General features: G+C 43.6%; 1 protein-coding gene across 1 annotated transcript in view; it reads right to left on the bottom strand.

The window, feature by feature from the left end:
* GRIN2A (glutamate ionotropic receptor NMDA type subunit 2A) overlaps positions 1-18921 on the bottom strand; it is a 608297-nt gene that overhangs the window by 259081 nt on the left and 330295 nt on the right. The window lies entirely within an intron of this gene.

Consider the following 18921-nt stretch of genomic DNA (forward strand, 5'->3'; position numbering starts at 1 on the left):
ACTTTAAGAGTCTGAGAATAATGTTTCCTCAATATTGCCAAATGTGAACGGGCGGTGGTCTGAAGCAGGGCTGCCATCAGGAATTTCTGGGCCCCATACTGCCAATGAGTCTGGGCCCCCGCCCCCCTCATTATTAGGAGGGGGTGTGAAATGTAAAGGGGCGGGAGGTAGGGCACATTAAAAAGAAAACTCTTTGGAGGAGCAGGGCAGAGACAGGAGGTGGGTGTCGGAGGGCAAAGGGGAGAAACTAAGTGCCAGGGCTGGGAGAACTGAAGGTAGCAGTGGTAGCCAGGGGGGAGACGCAACCTCACAGGGGCTCTGTGGAGTGACAAGGAAGAGACAAGAGACAGCGGCTCTGTGGGGGGCAAAAAGGGAAAGTGAGTGTGTGTGTATGTGTGTGTGTGTGTGTGTGTGTGTGTGTGTGTGTGTGTGTGTGTAGAATCTGTCAGGGTGTAGGAGGGCACTATGAACAAAAATCATTGCACTGAAGCCCTATACACAGCAGAGTCACTCACCAAAATGTAGTCCCTAGGATCTCCCACCGCCACGGGCATGTCAGGATGATGCTTTTGCATTCTCTTCACACGCTGCACACACGTTATCTGTGTGTAGTGCTATCTACAGGGGGCTGTGTGTGGCGCTATCTGCAGGGGTGGGTGAGGCGCTATCTACAGGGGGAGTGTGTGGCGCTATCTACAGGGTGGGTGTGGCGCTATCTACATGGGATTGTGTGGCGCTATCTACATGGGATTGTGTGGTGCTATCTACAGGGGGCAGTGTGTGACACTATCTACAGGGGAGTGTGTGTGTGGCGCTATCTACAGGGGGTATGTTCGGCGCTAACTACAGGGGAGTGTGTGGCACTCTCTACAGGGGATTCCAGTCCAGGAGGAGACCCTGACCTCACTGTCCATATATGGACAGTGACCTCAGGGGCTACCTCTAGGAGAGGAATCCCCGACCAGAGTGTCGGCAACTCTCTGGCCGGGGATTCCGCTCCTGGATGGGTGAATGGCAGAGCAGGAAGCTGATACTTTCCTGCTCTGCCATAGTATTCAATTGTATCTGCATCCTGTGGACGCAGATACAATTGAATATGGCAGTGGCTGAGACACGTCTGGGACAGTAATTTGCCGGGACTGCCTCTTTAGATTCAGGACAGTCCCTGCAAATTCAGGACTGTTGCTAACTATGCCTCCGGTATAAGCTTTCTCCCCCTACCCAGGTATACTCTCTCCTTCCTCTACCCCTCCCCATGTATAATTTCTCCCCTCCCTTCAGATATCATCACTTTTCACCCAATTATTACCCCCCCCCCCCCCATTGTATAATGCCTCCTCCAGTGGAGGGATGTCACGATACCAGAATTTGGACTTCGGTACCGATGCTTTATGTAGTATTGCGATTTCGATAACAAAGCGATACTTTGCCAACAGTAATAAAAAAAAAAACCAGTTCTTCCATTTCTTATGTGAGGCGCGAGGTGTGATGGTAAATGTAAGCTCCATGTGCCTCACATTAATAGTAATTAACCCCATCATGTTCCTCAATTATAAAGGGTTAATGTGTAAGGTACATGATGGGGTTAATTACTATTAATGTGAGGCACATGGAGGTTCAAAATTCATAATACCTCGTGCCTCACATTAATAAGTGAAAGAAGTTTTTATTTTATTTTTTACAACGTACACATCATAAATGATGCAAAAAAATTGTTGTGCAGGTTATTACGGCCGCGCCAATACTGAATGTGTATATTTTATGTATTGAGACTTATTTTAATGTGTTTTGTAAAAAAGGTGTATGTGTATTTTTTTTTAATTTAACATTACTTTATGTTTTTACTTTCTTTTTTAAACTTTAATGTACTGGTATATATCTATATACGGATAGTACACAGGCAGTTGTTAGGACAGACCTGAGTATGCCCTAACAGGAAATATGGTAAGACAGCCCTGGGGTCCTTCATTGGACCTTGGGCTGTCTGCCCATATATGGTATGTCCCTCAATCGCGTCACAGGGATTCCTGTGACGTGATCCAAGGGGCATTCCCCCTTCTTATTTTCCCCTGAATGCTGCAGTCAGCTTTGATCGCAGCATTCAGGGGAATAGCAGCGGAGATGAGAGGTTTCTTTGATCTCTGCCTTTATAGAGTGGGACTGCGGCTGTGTAATACAACCATTGCCCCGCCCTGCACGCGGTCAGCACGAGGTGATGCGGGCGGCGCTGCACTAATGAGCGCCGGTTCAGGCACTGAAGACAGAACATGTGGGGGTGTTTTGTAGTGCGCCCGCCATGTTCTGTTTTCAGTGCCGCCGCTCATTAGTGTAGCGCTGGCCGCATCACATAATCCTGGCGGCGCGCACATGTCAGGACTCCGGAGCAGGGCCGTGACTGTGTTACACAGCCGCAGCTCCGCTCTCATACATTCATGTATTACAATATTGAGCTGTGCGGTCGCACAGCTCAGTATCGAAATACATGAAATAACGGTATCGAACCGTTTGGGGGTGCACGGTATCGAAACCGTATCGAAGTTTTGATGCATCGTGCATCCCTACTCAAGTGCCATCCGCCCTCCATTATTATCTCCTTCCCACTCTAGCATCATTTCCCTCCCTACCCAATGCCATCTCACTGCCCCATTATCATCTCCCTGCCCCCATTATCATCTCCCTGCCCCCATTATCATCTCACTGCCCCATTATCATCTCCCTGCCCCCATTATCATCTCCCTGCCCCCATTATTATCTCCCTGCCCCATTATCATCTCCCTGCCCCCATTATCATCTCCCTGCCCCATTATCATCTCCCTGCCCCCATTATCATCTCCCTTCCCCCATTATCATCTCCCTGCCCCCATTATCATCTCCCTGCCCCATTATCATCTCCCTGCCCCCATTATCATCTCCCTGCCCCCATTATCATCTCCCTGCCCCATTATCATCTCCCTGCCCCCATTATCATCTCCCTGCCCCCATTATCATCTCCCTGCCCCCATTATCATCTCCCTGCCCCATTATCATCTCCCTGCCCCATTATCATCTCCCTGCCCCCATTATCATCTCCCTGCCCCCATTATCATCTCCCTGCCCCCATTATCATCTCCCTGCCCCCATTATCATCTCCCTGCCCCATTATCATCTCCCTGCCCCCATTATTATCTCCCTGCCCCCCATTATCATCTCTCTGCCCCCATTATCATCTCCCTGCCCCCATTATCATCTCCCTGCCCCCATTATCATCTCCCTGCCCCATTATCATCTCCCTGCCCCCATTATTATCTCCCTGCCCCCATTATCATCTCTCTGCCCCCATTATCATCTCCCTGCCCCCATTATCATCTCCCTGCCCCCATTATCATCTCCCTGCCCCCATTATCATCTCCCTGCCCCATTATCATCTCCCTGCACCATTATCATCTCCCTGCCCCATTATCATCTCCCTGCCCCCATTATCATCTAACTCTACCCCCTCCCCATAGAAAGCAAAAATCTTCCCCACGTCTGTATTCGTTTACACTGCAGCATAGGATTGTATCACTCAGCTCCACGACGGCTCTTTTCTCCTGTCCTGTGTAAACAGAGGGAGAAGACAGGTTTATTGTCACATGTTACACAGGACGGGAGATAAGAGCCGTAGAGCTGATACAATCCTATGCTGCGGTGTTAACATAATACAGAGGTGGGTAAGATATTTACTTTCTATGGGGGCAGGAGGAGATCTTTTCAGGAGGCTCCGGGCAGCAGCAGCCGGACACAGACATAAGTTAGTACTCACTGTGTCTGAAGAAGAAGACGACGACTGCTGCTGCTGCTGGACGTATCCTCCGAGGCTGAGCTCATAACTCCCGCTGCTGTGATGTCTCCACCCCTTGTCTCCTCCCCACACGCTGTCACGCTGTTGCGGAGGAGGAGGGGCAGGCACATCTCACTCTCCAGCGGGCCCTTACGATTTTATTCTGATGTAATGAACGGGCCCCTGCTTCGTGATGGGACCTGTTCCTTTCACCGAAATGAAATCTTAAGAGTCACACTGCCGTGAGTATATTAATTCCAGCGGTAGAGTGCGGGCCCCTTTTTTTTAAATTTATGCCCGGGCCCCTCACTGCAGTACCCCCAGTCCCCCCCTGATGGCGGCCCTGGTCTGAAGTCATGATGCGGACTACTGATGGGAGCATGTTGATGGCTTCTAGCTGCTACTGAGATCCCTCTAGTACTGAATGCCATTATTTCTAAAGCGACCGTCCGCAACATAAAATACATTTATAGAATTTTACCTACTCTTCCTATTTTAGATTTGTAACAGAACTCTCAGTTACTTGTATTATGTCCCACATTTTATTTTCATAAATGCATCAGCTTTATCTTTTACATATCATGGATAATATATTTAGATCAGGGTAAAAAAAAAAATGTTTTGTTTATTCCAGTTTAGGATTTTTGCTACCTGTGCACAAAAACTCTGCTGTACTTTCTGCTAATTGTAGCCCACTTGCTGTGTCATAATCATTTAATCATTAATGCAACTATGATAATTTTCAATTAGCAATATTAAAATGTAAGGAAAATTAGTCAAGATTACTATTGTGCAAAACATTGAGCCTAAAACATTATAACTTTGCAAGAACTGTAACAGATTTTTTTTCTGGAGGTGGGCATTTTCTTTGGCGAGCCAGACACTTCTATGAGTAGGGGAGCCAAGACTTTCCCCAAGCACAGATGCCCAGTCTCAATACACAGTATTTGAAGCACTGTTAATATCTGGGATAGAGAAAGTTTAGGCTGGTTTCCCACGTAAAAACCGTAAAAACTGTGCAGCATATCCGACCTGGAACCCGTAGCACCTTCCCTCTGAAAAACCGCACCACTGGGTTGTGGTTTTTGGAACGGAGTATCTGCTGCAGAAAAAAGCACTGGGGAGAAAAAAACTATCATACTTACCCCCTCCCTCTTCTCTGCGCGTAGTCTGGCCTCCTGGGATGACGTTGCAAGGCATATGACGCTGCAGCCAGTAATTGGCTGCAGTGGTCACATGGGATGCAACGTCATCCCAGGAGGCCGGACTGCAGGAAGAAGGAGAGACTTCTGGATAAGTATGTTTTTTTTTTCCTGAGTTGTGATTTTTGCGGCGGATTTGCTGCAAGAGTCGCAACACTTGGCTTTCTGTTGTGGGTTTTGCATCCCCATTGAATTCAATAGGGAAAGTTGGCAACAGAAAATCAACGAAAACGTAGCATAAATTTACATGCTGCGGATTTAAATTCTGTATGGCAGGTCAATTAACTATTGCGCTGCTCTTTTTTTCAGTAGCGTGGGCATGAGATTTTCTAAATCTCATCCACTTTGCTGCTACTGTAAATGCTGTGGAATTTCCACACAGAATTCCGTTGTGGAAATTCCGCAGAGTTTACACTTCGTGGGAACCCGGTAAGCTGCCAGCTGAATGACTAAAAAACCAAAACGAAAAAAAGATGCTGTCATTCATTGACTTCATTTTACTATGGGGCCTTCAATAATGTCTGTATGTCTTTGGTTTAAAGATATTTTATGAAAAGAAAAAAAAAGTTGTCATAAGTGGTGACCTAATCGTAATCATGAAATTTCCTTTCAAAACTAAAGTTTGAAGAGTACTATTACTTTATTATTCTCCTTTATTTATTCAGTACCAGGATATTACATAAGGCTGTACACATAATAGAGCACATTCAAGCTTATGAACAGAAGAAACAAGGTTGAATAGATAGGGACAAGACTGGAGGTTATGAAGGTTGGCTAATTAGGATTGAGATGAAGGGGGACAGGTTATTGTGAAGAGGTATTTTTTGAGGGATGTTTTGAACAGTGAAGGCGAGTTTAATACATTAAAAGAGTTCAAGTGGAGAGACAAAGCTTAAATGGGATGTCTGATTTAGAAAAAAAACATTTTGAAATATGTTATTAGGATATTCTGAGTTAATAGAGGGCAGTGGCTCATTCAGGACCTTCATCAATTAGCTACAGCAGAGTGTACCTTTAAAGAGCATAGGCCCTATGTAATACTTCACTTGTCCTGTGGTGGTGCTGCAGGGGAATTAAACAATTACTGCCTAGATCTCCCCACAGATTACAGCTGATCTCTGGAGTTTCCAGCAGCAGTATATCCTATAATCAATTTATTTTTGGGAGATCCTTCTAACAGAAAAGCATTAGCCAAAGCAAATAACCCTTTTAAGTGAAGTTCCATAGCTGAAGGTTGGAGGAAGTTACAGAGTAGAGGATTATTAGGTCACAGGAGTGTAAAGATGAGTATCTATGGATATGGTTTGACATATAGAGAAATATAAGCCTCTTGCAGACAGGACCCTCTCATCTGTACCAGTCTTTCACTCAGTAAGCTCATGTTTATTGCACTCGCTTGTTTTATGAGTTATTTTGTATTTCATATCTACAGGCACTGTAATTTAAAGAGAACCTTTCACCTCCCCATACATGTGCAGCTGAGACCTGGGGCACTTTAAAAAAAAAATTCTACCCTCCTCCGTTATTTAGATATTGGTGCCGTTATATTTGGCGCCCGATATTTAAATAACACCCTGAACTGTTAATGGGGCGTGTAATTGCAAGGGGGAGTGTTACTATGGCTGTGACACTGTCCAATCAGATACGGATAGTGTTACAGCAAGAGCGAGGATAGAGGAAAGAGAGTGTGCACTCTTCAGCTGTCAAGATCAGTCACATCAGCATGTGCGCTCTGCTCTATCACACAGTCAATTTTTTCTAGCCCCAAACCGCGCAGAAAAAAAATAAACATTTTCCTGCATAAAAAGGCTTCATAAAAAAGCCTCATACAGCCACGTCAATAAATAAATTAAAACGTTATGACTGCTCAAAGGCAGAGAGGCAAAAACTGAAAAATGTAGCTGGTCATTAAGGCCTTTTTAGGCCTTGTCATTAAGGGGTTAATAGTGATTTAAAATAACTAATAATAATAATATATGGTGTCGTCAGATTTAAAGATATAGCATAGTTTAACTTTTTTCTTAGCCTAATAAAAAGCCATTGAAGACATTTGCAGAAAGACTCAACAAATAGGGAGTGGTGAGAGGCCTACATGAGTCTTGCAGCAGAGTTCATGATGGGTTAGTGTATACACCGTATTCCAAATTATTATGCACATTGGATTTAAGTATCATAAACATTTAATTATTCGTTTTTCAATGAAACTCATGGATGGTATTGTGTCTTAGGGCTCTTTGGATCATTGTAATCAATCTCAGACACCTGTGATAATTAGTTTTCCAGGTGTGCCCAATCAAAGGAAAACTACTTAAAGGGGTTGTCCGAGATATATTTTTATTTTAAAGTTAAACACACAATGCACACATTAAGTATTCCCTAATATACTTACCTGTGCAATCTTGCTTCTGTTCTCCGTTCTGGCAGCTCTTTTCTGCCGATCACATGTCTTCTGACGTCACGTTTTCTTCCTCCTCCACTGTCGTGTCGTGTCCCGATCACATGGTCTCGCCCCAGCGAGACCTCGGATGGGACACGACACGTCACTGGAGACGTGACGTTTCTGCGCGTGCCCGCCCGCCCAGCCTATGCATCTTTTCACTGTGAACGCGCCTATGCATGTTCACAGTGAAAAAAGTGAAGAGGGACGGCACCCGCGGACTAGAAAGGTACAGTGACCTCTGTACTTTTAGTTCTTCCCCTATCAAAGCCTACACATAGTAGGCTTTGATAGGGAATTATACAACACTATGCAGCACACGGGTCGCATGCAGCCCTTGAGGCTGTTATCTGCGGCCCGCGGGACACCGTGCACTGTTTAACAACTGGTTCCTGACCGCTGGCTGTATTTTTACGGCCAGCGGTCAGGGACGGGTCCTTAAAACCCGAGCCATAGACTTTCTACGGCTCGGGTTTTAACTTGCTGCCCGCGCGATCGGGCAGCTGTATGTCGGGTCTCCGGCTGTCAGTGACTGCCGGGGACCCTGAGGAGAAGACAGAAGCTGCTTTAGCTGCTTCTGTCTTCTCCGATGTCTTTTTACACAGCGCTCAATGAACGCTGTGTACAGGAATAGAGACAGCGGCCCCGCGGCGCTGTCTCTATTCCTCCCGGTATCATGTGACTGGTCACATGATCACCGGGTGCCGTTAGTGGCAGACTGCTGCTGTGTCTTACTAGACCCAGCACAGCCCTATTAGTGACAATCGTCACTATGAGAGGGCTGATTTCCCCTGTAACTGGAGCTGCTGTGCAGCCCCAGTTACAGTGGAAAAACATGTAAAAGAAAGAAAAAAAATATATAAAGTCCCCCAAAGGTCTTTTTTGACCTTTGAGGATCAGACTACAGTAATAAAAAAAATAGTAAAGTAAAGTGCAAAAAAAAATACAATAATAAATACACATAAAATACCCACCCCAATAAAATACCGTTCCCCCCCGACAATCATTGTTATAACGCTAGCGCTGACCCAATTACCCTAATATAGACATGTAATATATTAAAATTTACGGTAGACAATGACGATCACAAATAAAAGGTATATTTTAGGGTAAAACTATGTTATTACCAAAAAAAAATAGCTGAAACGTAAAAAAGCTTTTTTTTTACTAATATTTTCAAACTTTATGAAAGAAAATTCTAAAATGGCAAAAAAGGTGTGTATAAAAATGATAAAAAAAAGAAACCTGCATTATCTACGGAAAAAACGTCGCAAAAATCACGTCGTTAGCCCAACAAATAAAAAAGTTATAGCCATTTAACTAACGCGTGCTAAAAATGGCTAAACGGTGTCTGGTCCTGAAGGCTCAAAATAGCGCGGCCCTGAACTGGTTAAGATCTTCTGGGGTCCTGTATCTAAGCCTACATTGTTAGGGTATGTTCACACGAGGGCGTCCATAACGGCTGAAATTACGGGGATGTTTCCGCCTGTTTTTTTTTTAAGCGGAAACAGCGTAGCAAAACTTGTAAAAAACGGCCCGAAAATGCGTACCATTGATTTCAATGGGAGGCGTCGGCGTCTTTTTCCCGCGAGCAGTAAAACTGCCTCGTGGGAAAAAGAAGCGACATGCTCCATCTTCGGGCGTTTACACCTCTGACCTCCCATTGACTTCAATGGGAGGCAGAGAAAGCGTATTTCCGTTGTTTTATGCCCGCGGCGCTCAATTGCCGTGGGCAAAAAACATGACGGAAAACGACGCGAAAAACGCAGCAAAAAAAGCCGCAAAAACAACGCCAAAAAGGCTACGATAAACGCCGCGAAAAACATCGCAAATAAAGCCGCGAAAAAAGAGGCAAAAAACGCCACGAAAAACGACAGGAAAAACGCCATGAAAGACGCAACGAAAAACGCAGAAAAAAAACTGCAAACAGCGACGCAAAAAAAAGAGGCGAAAAACGACGCAAAAAAGGCTACGATAAACGCCACGGAAAACGTTGCGAAAAACATCGTGGAAAAAGCCGCAAACAAAGAGGCAAAGAACGCCGTGAAAAACTACTGGGAAAACGCCACGAAAGACGCAACGAAAAACGCTGCAAAAATAGCCGCAAACAACGATGCAAAAAAAGAAACGATACGAAAAAGGCTACGATAAACGCAACGGAAAACACAGCAAAAAAAGACGCAAACAAACAAGCAAAAAACGCCAAGATAAACGAAGCGAAAAACGGCCCGAACAAAGCGGCAAACAAAACCGCAAACAGCGCACAAAAAACTCCGGGAAAAATGACGCAAAAATCAACGTGCAGGGAGAGGTAAATCTGCCGCAAACTTCAAGACGGAATTTTGAGGCAGATATTCCTCCGGCAAAAAAACTCTGTGTGAACATAGCCTTAGTGGAGAGAGACGTGAGATAGAGGAGGGTGGGCGAGGGTTAGGGTGAGGGTTAGGGTGAGGGTTAGGGTGAGGGTGGATGAGGGTGAGGGGAGACACGAAGAGGTTTATAGACCTGAAAAGAGAAATAAAACATAATGGGGGGAGAACGGTCACCATCCTTCAAGAATGTCAGCAAGGAGACAAGTCCAGTGAAGGAGGTCAGCGGGAGGAGCAAGGACAGCTCACGTGAACTCTTGGAAGGTACGTGCACGCTCATTGCAGCCTGCAATGAGCGTGCACGGGAAAAAAGTTTCATAACAAGGAAAGATCAACAAACCAGAGCTGAACTGCATGTAAACAAACCGTGCTAAATTCAAAGAAGAAATGTGCTAAGTAGAATTTTTTTTTAAAATAATGCTTTATTTAGGTTGTCTGTATAAGGGGTAATGTATGACAGAGTTTTTGAAAAAATGTTGGTATCTCGGACAACCCCTTTAAGAAGGACGTTCCACATTATTAAGCAGGCCACAGGTTTCAAGCAATATGGGAAAGAAAAAGGATCTCATTGCTGCCGAAAAGCGTGAAATAGTGCAATACCTTGGACAAGGTATGAAAACATTGGATATTTCAAGAAAACGTAAGCATGATCATCGTACTGTGAAAAGATTGGTGGCTGATTCAGAGCACAGGCGGGTTCGTTCAGATAAAGGCATAATGAGGAAGGTTTATGAGAGAAAGTAGGGGAGAAAGATCCTCCAGCTCACCTGACACGTAGCTTGTGTGTCGTGGACGTCGCTCGGATCCTCGTGTCGGCGCACGATGTATGGAAGGCAGACAAAATCAAGGGGTTTGAATCCAGCGCTGTAGAGGGTAAAACGTAAACTTGTTCCAAGTTTACTGGTAGTAAAATTAAAAAGGTCCAAAGGAATGGAGTCCTGGTGTGCAGGAAGGAGTTTCAGTCCGGTCGTAGAGCCTACGCGTTTCAGACGTGTTAGACGTCCTTAATCATGGCTGTTATAACAGCCATGATTAAGGACGTCTAACACGTCTGAAACGCGTAGGCTCTACGACCGGACTGAAACTCCTTCCTATTAATTTGTCTGGTATAAACCTTCCTCAGCAAGGGGTTTGAATCCAGCGCTGTAGAGGGTAAAACGGAAACTTGTTCTGGAGTCCTGGTGTGCAGGAAGGAGTTTCAGTCCGGTCGTAGAGCCTACGCGTTTCAGACGTTATAACAGCCATGATTAAGGACGTCTAACACGTCTGAAACGCGTAGGCTCTACGACCGGACTGAAACTCCTTCCTATTAATTTGTCTGGCATAAACCTTCCTCATCAAGGGGTTTGAATCCAGCGCTGTAGAGGGTAAAACGGAAACTTGTTCCAAGTTTACTGGTAGTAAAATTAAAAAGGTCCAAAGGAATGGAGTCCTGGTGTGCAGGAAGGAGTTTCAGTCCGGTCGTAGAGCCTACGCGTTTCAGACGTTATAACAGCCATGATTAAGGACGTCTAACACATCTGAAACGCGTAGGCTCTACGACCGGACTGAAACTCCTTCCTATTAATTTGTCTGGCATAAACCTTCCTCATCAAGGGGTTTGAATCCAGCGCTGTAGAGGGTAAAACGGAAACTTGTTCCAAGTTTACTGGTAGTAAAATTAAAAAGGTCCAAAGGAATGGAGTCCTGGTGTGCAGGAAGGAGTTTCAGTCCGGTCGTAGAGCCTACGCGTTTCAGACGTGTTAGACGTCCTTAATAACAGCCATGATTAAGGACGTCTAACACGTCTGAAACGCGTAGGCTCTACGACCGGACTGAAACTCCTTCCTGCACACCAGGACTCCATTCCTTGGGACCTTTTTAATTTTACTACCAGTAAACTTGGAACAAGTTTCCGTTTTACCCTCTACAGCGCTGGATTCAAACCCCTTGATGAGGAAGGTTTATGCCAGACAAATTAATAGGATTAGGAGAGCAGCTACTAAAATGTTATTGCAAAGCAGCAAACAGGTATTTGAAGCCGCTGGTGCCTCTGGAGTCTCGCGAACCTCAAGGTGTAAGATCCTCCAGAGGTTTGCAAGTGTGCATAAAGCCATTATTCGGCCACCCCTAAACAATGCTCACAAGCAGAAACGGTTGCAGTGGGCTCAGAAATACATGAAGACTAATTTTCAAACCGTGTTGTTTACTGATGAGTGCCGTGCAACCCTGGATGGTGCAGATGGATGGAGTAGTGGATGGTTGGTGAATGGCCACCATGTCCCAACAAGGCTGCGACGTCAGCAAGGAGGTGGCAGAGTCACGTTCTGGGCTGGAATCATGGGGAGAGAGCTGGTAGGCCCCTTTAGGGTCCCTGACGGTGTGAAAATTACATCTGCAAAGTACGTAGAGTTTATCACTGACCACTTTCTTCCGTGGTACAAAAAGAAGAACCGTGCCTTCCGTAGCAAAATTATCTTCATGCATGACAATGCACCATCTCATGCTGCAAAGAATACCTCTGTGTCATTGGCTGCTATGGGCATAAAAGGAGAGAAACTCATGGTGTGGCCCCCATGTTCCCCTGACCTCAACCCTATTGAGAACCTTTGGAGCATCCTCAATCAAAGTATCTATGAGGGTGGGAGGCAGTTCACATCAAAACAGAAGCTCTGGGAGGCTATTCTGACATCCTGCAAAGATATTCAAGCAGAAACTGTCCAAATACTCACAAATTCAATGGATGCAAGAATTGTGAATGTGATATCAAAGAAGGGGTCCTATGTTAACATGTAACTTGGCCTGTTTTTTTTTGATTGAAAGAGCTTTTGATTTCTGTAAATATGACCTCCTGATGCTGCAAATTCAACAAATTACCATTTTAGTTCTCTTTACAACCTTTAAAATGTTTTGATCTCTGTTGTACATAATAATTTGAGTTTTTTACTTCTAAAAAAAAATCTGTTATCATTAGGAGATTTGTTCAATAAAATTTGCATTATACTCCAACGGATGTTGGCTTGAAGATTATACTGACTGTCATTTGCATCGGCTATTTAGGAAAATCAGCGAAAAATAACATTTGCTTAATAATTTGGAATGCGGTGTAGATGAGAAGATCAGACAGAAAGATTGGAAGTATTAATGTTAAAGGGTGACATGGAAGGAGTTGGAGATATTCTGAATGGAGGATTGGAAGAGAGGAGTAAATTAATAGGGTTTTTCATGACTTTTATATTGATGCCTTGTCCTTAGCATAGGTCATCAATATAAGATCTGTGGGGGTCCAACTCCCGGCACCCCTGCCGATCAACTGACTGAAGGTGCCGCGGGGTTCGTCAGCCACTTCAGCTTTTACCAGGCACAGTGCTGTCAATTCAATAGCGGGTGTGTGTTGGAGTGCAGCACTGCAGAACTGCAATCCAGGCACAGCCGCTACGCAAGTGTGTGGCGCTGGGCCTGTAAACTGGGAAAAGTTGGACCCCCACTGATCTTATATTGATGACTTTTATAAAGATAGGCCATCAATAAAAAAAAGTCCTGAAAAACCCTTTTAAGGGTTAAGAACAAGACACGGGGCTTGAGAGGTAGACATCACAGTGCCATTTCCAATTCACTAAAATATTACGGAGTGGTTTGGAAAGTAAAGGTAGATAATTCGCTAAGTTTTCTTCAGGTTAAGTTATAGGTAACTTCAAACATCCATGTAGAATCAACTGGTAAGTACAAATATTCGTTAGATATTTCATGAGTTGACAAATGTGTGTATACTGGCCAAATGATTAAATGAGATCATTAATGTTTGTGTTGATGAAGAAGAGTTGTGGGCCAAGTGTTGAATCTAAGGGTATGTTCACACGCACTAATTACGGACGTAATTCGGGCGTTTTTGGCCCAAATTACGTCCGAAAATAGCGCTTCAATAGCGTTGACAAACATCTGCCCATTGAAAGCAATGGGCAGACGTTTGTCTGTTCACACAAGGCGTAATTTATGCGCCGCTGTCAAATGATGGCGCGTAAATAGACGCCCACGTCAAAGAAGTGACCTGTCACTTCTTTGGCCGTAATTGGAGCCGTTATTCATTGACTCCAATGAATAGCAGCGCCAATTACGTCCGTAATGGACGCGGCGTTCAAGCGCCTGCACATGCCGTAACGGCTGAAATTACGGGGATGTTTTCAGGCGGAAACATCCCCGTAAATCCAGCCGTTACGGACGCCCTCGTGTGAACATACCCTTACAGGGGTACTAACAGCGGCTAAATTGAATGTTCTGTGTGTTACAGTATTCAAACAGGCATTTAACTGAGGAGGTCTGCGCTGCAAAACACAACAAAGGTATTTCAAATGAGATTTGTGCCACTTGAACATGTTGTCAGTGGCAGATGGCACCATTAGTCCTGAACTAGTGCAGCTTCTCCATTATAGGTAGAGCTGTGTAATACCACGACTCTGTAACTCTTCAGTCCACAGGCATGATTCCACATAAGGAGAGGGGCTCAATATCTTTTTTTCATAAATGCCCTTGTATGTTGCTTTAACTAACTAGAAAAAGATTTTTTAACATTCATATCCCAAAAATTTTAGCTAAAAAAATTCCATACTAACAAGTAAGTGAAAAATGAAAGACACTAAATATAAAATTATAGCCTTTGCATTATGACCGTTCACAAATTAAATACACTATTCTCATCTTTGGTCTTTGTAACATGATGCAGAAACTGGACCTAATAATAAAACGACAATACTAGATAATGTCCTTCCAAACTTCCTACTGTTCAGCCCGCATACATTATTGGTTGTAAGAAGCATAGAGTATGTTGAGAGACATGATTGACATGAGTGACAAGGATAAAGCCTTTAAATTAATTTGAGATTCGAAAATATTACATCTAACTGTGACCACTATAATGTGTTTATATATATATATATATATATATATATATATATATAGGTAGACTTTTTATGTATGTATATATATATATATATATATATATATATATATATATGTGTATATATATGTGTGTGTATATATATATATATATATATATATATCATAGAACAGCATGCCCACATGCGAGTCACCTGGTTCAAATATGATTCTGTTTTATGCCAAAAGGAAAAAAAAAATTGTATGATATATATTCATTTTAGCTTTTAATAACAATGTCTATGTATTGTGAATGTTCTGGTGTTTTTGAAAAAGGAAAAAAAAAAACCACATTTCTTGCAGTGTTGATTGTTTTCATGAATCTACAAGTAATTCAAAGATCATTTCATTATACAATTTTAGTATAACGCTTAAAATATTTCAGTCAATTGAAATGTCACTACAAAAAACTGTAATCCATCAAAAGAAGTCTACTAGTTACTATTTAGTATATGATTGTAGCCATTGGTTACATTTTAGAATTTCAACAGTATTTAACATGCTCACCTATCATTAGGGATAAAGTTCTTACCATATTCTGCAAACTCTAGAATACTATTAATGTGATAGATAGCAAAGGGACTTTTAATTTCTGCACAAATTAAAACGAGGTAATTTTTGTACAGCATAAGATAAGCTCATTAATTTTTGCATACTCTAGTAAAAACGTAGAGTAAGAATTTAGGCATATATAGAAGAAATGAAAACAATGTAGATCCAATTACAGATTTTACTCACAGAAATTTACAAAAACAATCTCATTCACAAGACGAACAGCTGAAGGAGAAAAGCTCCAACATAGCTAGAGGTTCTGGCCTATAAGGGTATGTTCACACGCTGAACCAAAAACGTCTGAAAATATGATGCTGTTTTCAAGCTTTTTTGCAGCGTTTTTTACGGCCGTTTTTGGAGCTGTTTTTCTATAGAGTCAATGAAAAACGGCTCCAAAAACGTCCCAAGAAGTGACATGCACATCTTTTTCGCGGATGTCTTTTTACATGCTGCTTTCGGAAAACGAGGCGTAAAAAACGCCCCGTCGGAATAGAACGCCGTATTTCACATTGAAATCAAAGGGCGGATGTTTGGAGGCTTCCGATTCTTCAGCTGTTTTTCGGGAAAAATAGCCCGTGTGCACATACCCTTAGGGGTTGTCCAGAATTAGAAAAAAGTTCAAGAAACGCACCACATTGGTCCATAGGCTGTATCTGTTATTGAAGTTAAGCTATATTAATTTAAGATGTTTTTTACTCTTTTTTCTGATCCTGGTTAACTCCATTAATCATCCTAAATCTTCAAGCTGACAGAAGCATAGAAAAATGATCATTACCACGATGACTGCTCCATGATTATATTTGCTCTCTGCAAGAATCTAGTTTTCTAGATATTCTCCATCTTACACAAAGTGTAACTCACAGTTCTCTTGAGTTTCTCTGAAGTAACTATTTTTTTCAGTAACTTCTTATCATATGCAGATAAAGACCCATATAACACTATTATTCTGTACTATAGAACACACTCTGGATTGCCAAACATCTTTAGCAGCACCAGACTGAGCTTGATTTTACTTAAACCTCTTAAAAAATACAATTGCCACAGGGCTTTTCTACAAAAATACTTGGCAGATGGAGTCCACTTCAAATTACACAAAACCTGCAGGCGCTAGTAGACTGGGGATTCCACTCCAGGAGAAGCCAATGACGTCACTGTCCATAAATGGACACAGACGACAGGAGCTTCTCCTGGAGTGGAATCCCCGGGCACAGCGTCGGCAACGCTGTGGACGGGGATTCCGCTTCAGGAGTTTCCCCTGATGTCACTGTCCATATATGGACAGAGAAATCAAGCGGAGCGCTCCAGGAGCGGAATCCCCTGCCACATGGGTATTCTGTTCCTTCAGGGAGCTACAGTGGCGCTATCTATGGGAAGGGGGGTGCTATCTACAAGGGAGCTGTGGGCTGTGTGGCACTACCTACAAGCGCGCTGTGGGCTTTGTGGCACTACCTACAAGGGGGCTGTGGGCTGTGTAGCACTACCAACAAGGGGGCTGTGGGCTGTGTGGAACTACCTACCAGGAGGCTGTGTGGCACTCTCTACCAGGGGGCTGTGTGGCACTCCCTACCAGAGGGCTGTGTGGCACTCCCTACCAGGTGGCTGTGTGGCACTCCATACCAGGGGGCTGTGTGTCACTCCCTACCAGGGGGCTGTTTAGCGCTATCTACAAGGGGGATGTGTGTTGCGCTACCTACATGGGGGCTGTGTGGCACTACCTACAGGGGGAATCTTTGAGTGGTGGGTTGATGGTCATTTTACTGTGAGTGGTGGGCTGATGGTCATTTTGCTGTGTGGGCTGATGGTCTTCAAGTGGTTTCCACCTCTGACCTCCAATTGAAATTAATAGTAGGCAGAAAATATCTGCAGCGTTCGTTTGGAGCTTTTTTGCCTGCGTCTTTTGCATTAGCTTCAACGGCTTAAGAAAAAACACAAAAAAAAAAAAGGTCAAACAACGCTGTCAATAGAAAATGTGCTTCAAAATTCCTGAAGGAATTTTGAGGCAGATTTATTTTGCCTTTCAAAAAAAACATGTGTGAACATATCCTACGAATGTAGTGCTTGTTTTGAGCCGTTTTCTTTTTTTCTCGAAACAATTTTTGGTAGGGGTGCCATTGAGGAGATTTTATTTTTCCAGTGCTGCCTCGAGCCCGAAAAGGGAGGGAAACTCTGTACTAGGCTACAGGATCATGCCGGCCTAAGCAAAGATCCCGTTGTGGAGCAGCTCAGTTCGTCGTGGGAACGGGGCCTAGGTGAGTACAATTATTATTTTTGTTTGGGGCACTGTCTACAAGGGGGAGGTGGGGGACTGTATGGCACGATCTACAAGGAGGAGGTGGGGGATTATAGCACTGTCTACAGGGAGGCTGTATGGCAAAATCTACAGGGGGCACTATACTGTGTGGGGGCCACTAAGCGGACATTATACTGTGTAGGGGTACTACAGGGGGCATAATACTATGGGCACAATTAGAGGACAAAATACTGTGTCCTTGAAGGGGATGTAATATATTATATTCTTAAATATTATTATTATACTGTATGGGATCACTAAAGGGGCATTATAATTTTTTTAAGGGGCATTTTTTTTGTAATGATGGGTGTGGGGCGCCAAAACATAATTTCGCACGAGGCGCCATCTATCCTAAGGCCGGCCCTGCCAGCTTCTATCCAGTCCTCTATTGCTGCCTGTCCTCTATTGCTGCCTGTCCTCTATTGCTGCCTGTTGTTAGCTAGTATTCAGTTTACCGCTGTCTGCCTGTGTCCAGCTATCCACTACCTGCCTGTGTTCAGCTATCCGCTATCCACTTGTGTCCAGCGATCTGCTATCAGTTTCCATCTAGCTGCTCGCTGACAGTCTCCCTCCCACTGTCGGTGACAAGCCTGAAGCTTTCATTCATCAAGGTACCATCTGTCAGTGCCTGTTCCTGATCCCCTGGGCCAGCAGCGACTCAGCCGGGACCATCTCAAGCAGTAGCGACCTGGTAGCCTCCCAGCAGCGAAGACTAGATCCCTGTATAGGAGTTAAAAGGTGAAGACTGGGGAGGCTATTTTGATAATGCCCTTAGAAGTGCCCATATGCCAATCAGGTGGAGTAGCGCAGTGTTTCCACAACCTGCTGGATGTACCAACCAGATGCTGCAAGTCTATTTTGTAACACAAAATACGAATGAAAAATTCAAGGCTGATTCACTTAGAGTACATTGAAGAAACCATCATACAGCTGTGTTTAACCAACAGTTAATTGCTCTGAACATTTTCAAATTTCCCTAATTTAATAGTATTTTTGTTGTATAAAATACTTTCCTATTTAGCTACAAACAGTAAAATTATTTTCGAAAATAGATGAGTTGCATGGAGTCAGAGTAGACCTCTAAAACATTGATAAACATATAAAAATAGAAACACCTTTCATTAGGCGGCTGTGTAGCTGTAGACTAATTATGAGTCACGTCTAGCTCTGTGACAGATGTTATTCAGCTGTTTATTGTCTTAAACTATGGTATGATAAATTGATCCTCCTGCCATTTTGAAAAGTACAACATATTTTATCTGCAGATTTAAAATGGCACTTCTGTATATGATTTTACAAAACCGAGCTTCTGCTATCCAAATCCCGGCAATCACGTGATCACTCACGTGACCACCGGGAAT

Source organism: Rhinoderma darwinii, chromosome 6, assembly GCF_050947455.1.
Source record: "Rhinoderma darwinii isolate aRhiDar2 chromosome 6, aRhiDar2.hap1, whole genome shotgun sequence".
NCBI classification, from domain to species: Eukaryota; Metazoa; Chordata; class Amphibia; order Anura; family Rhinodermatidae; genus Rhinoderma; species Rhinoderma darwinii.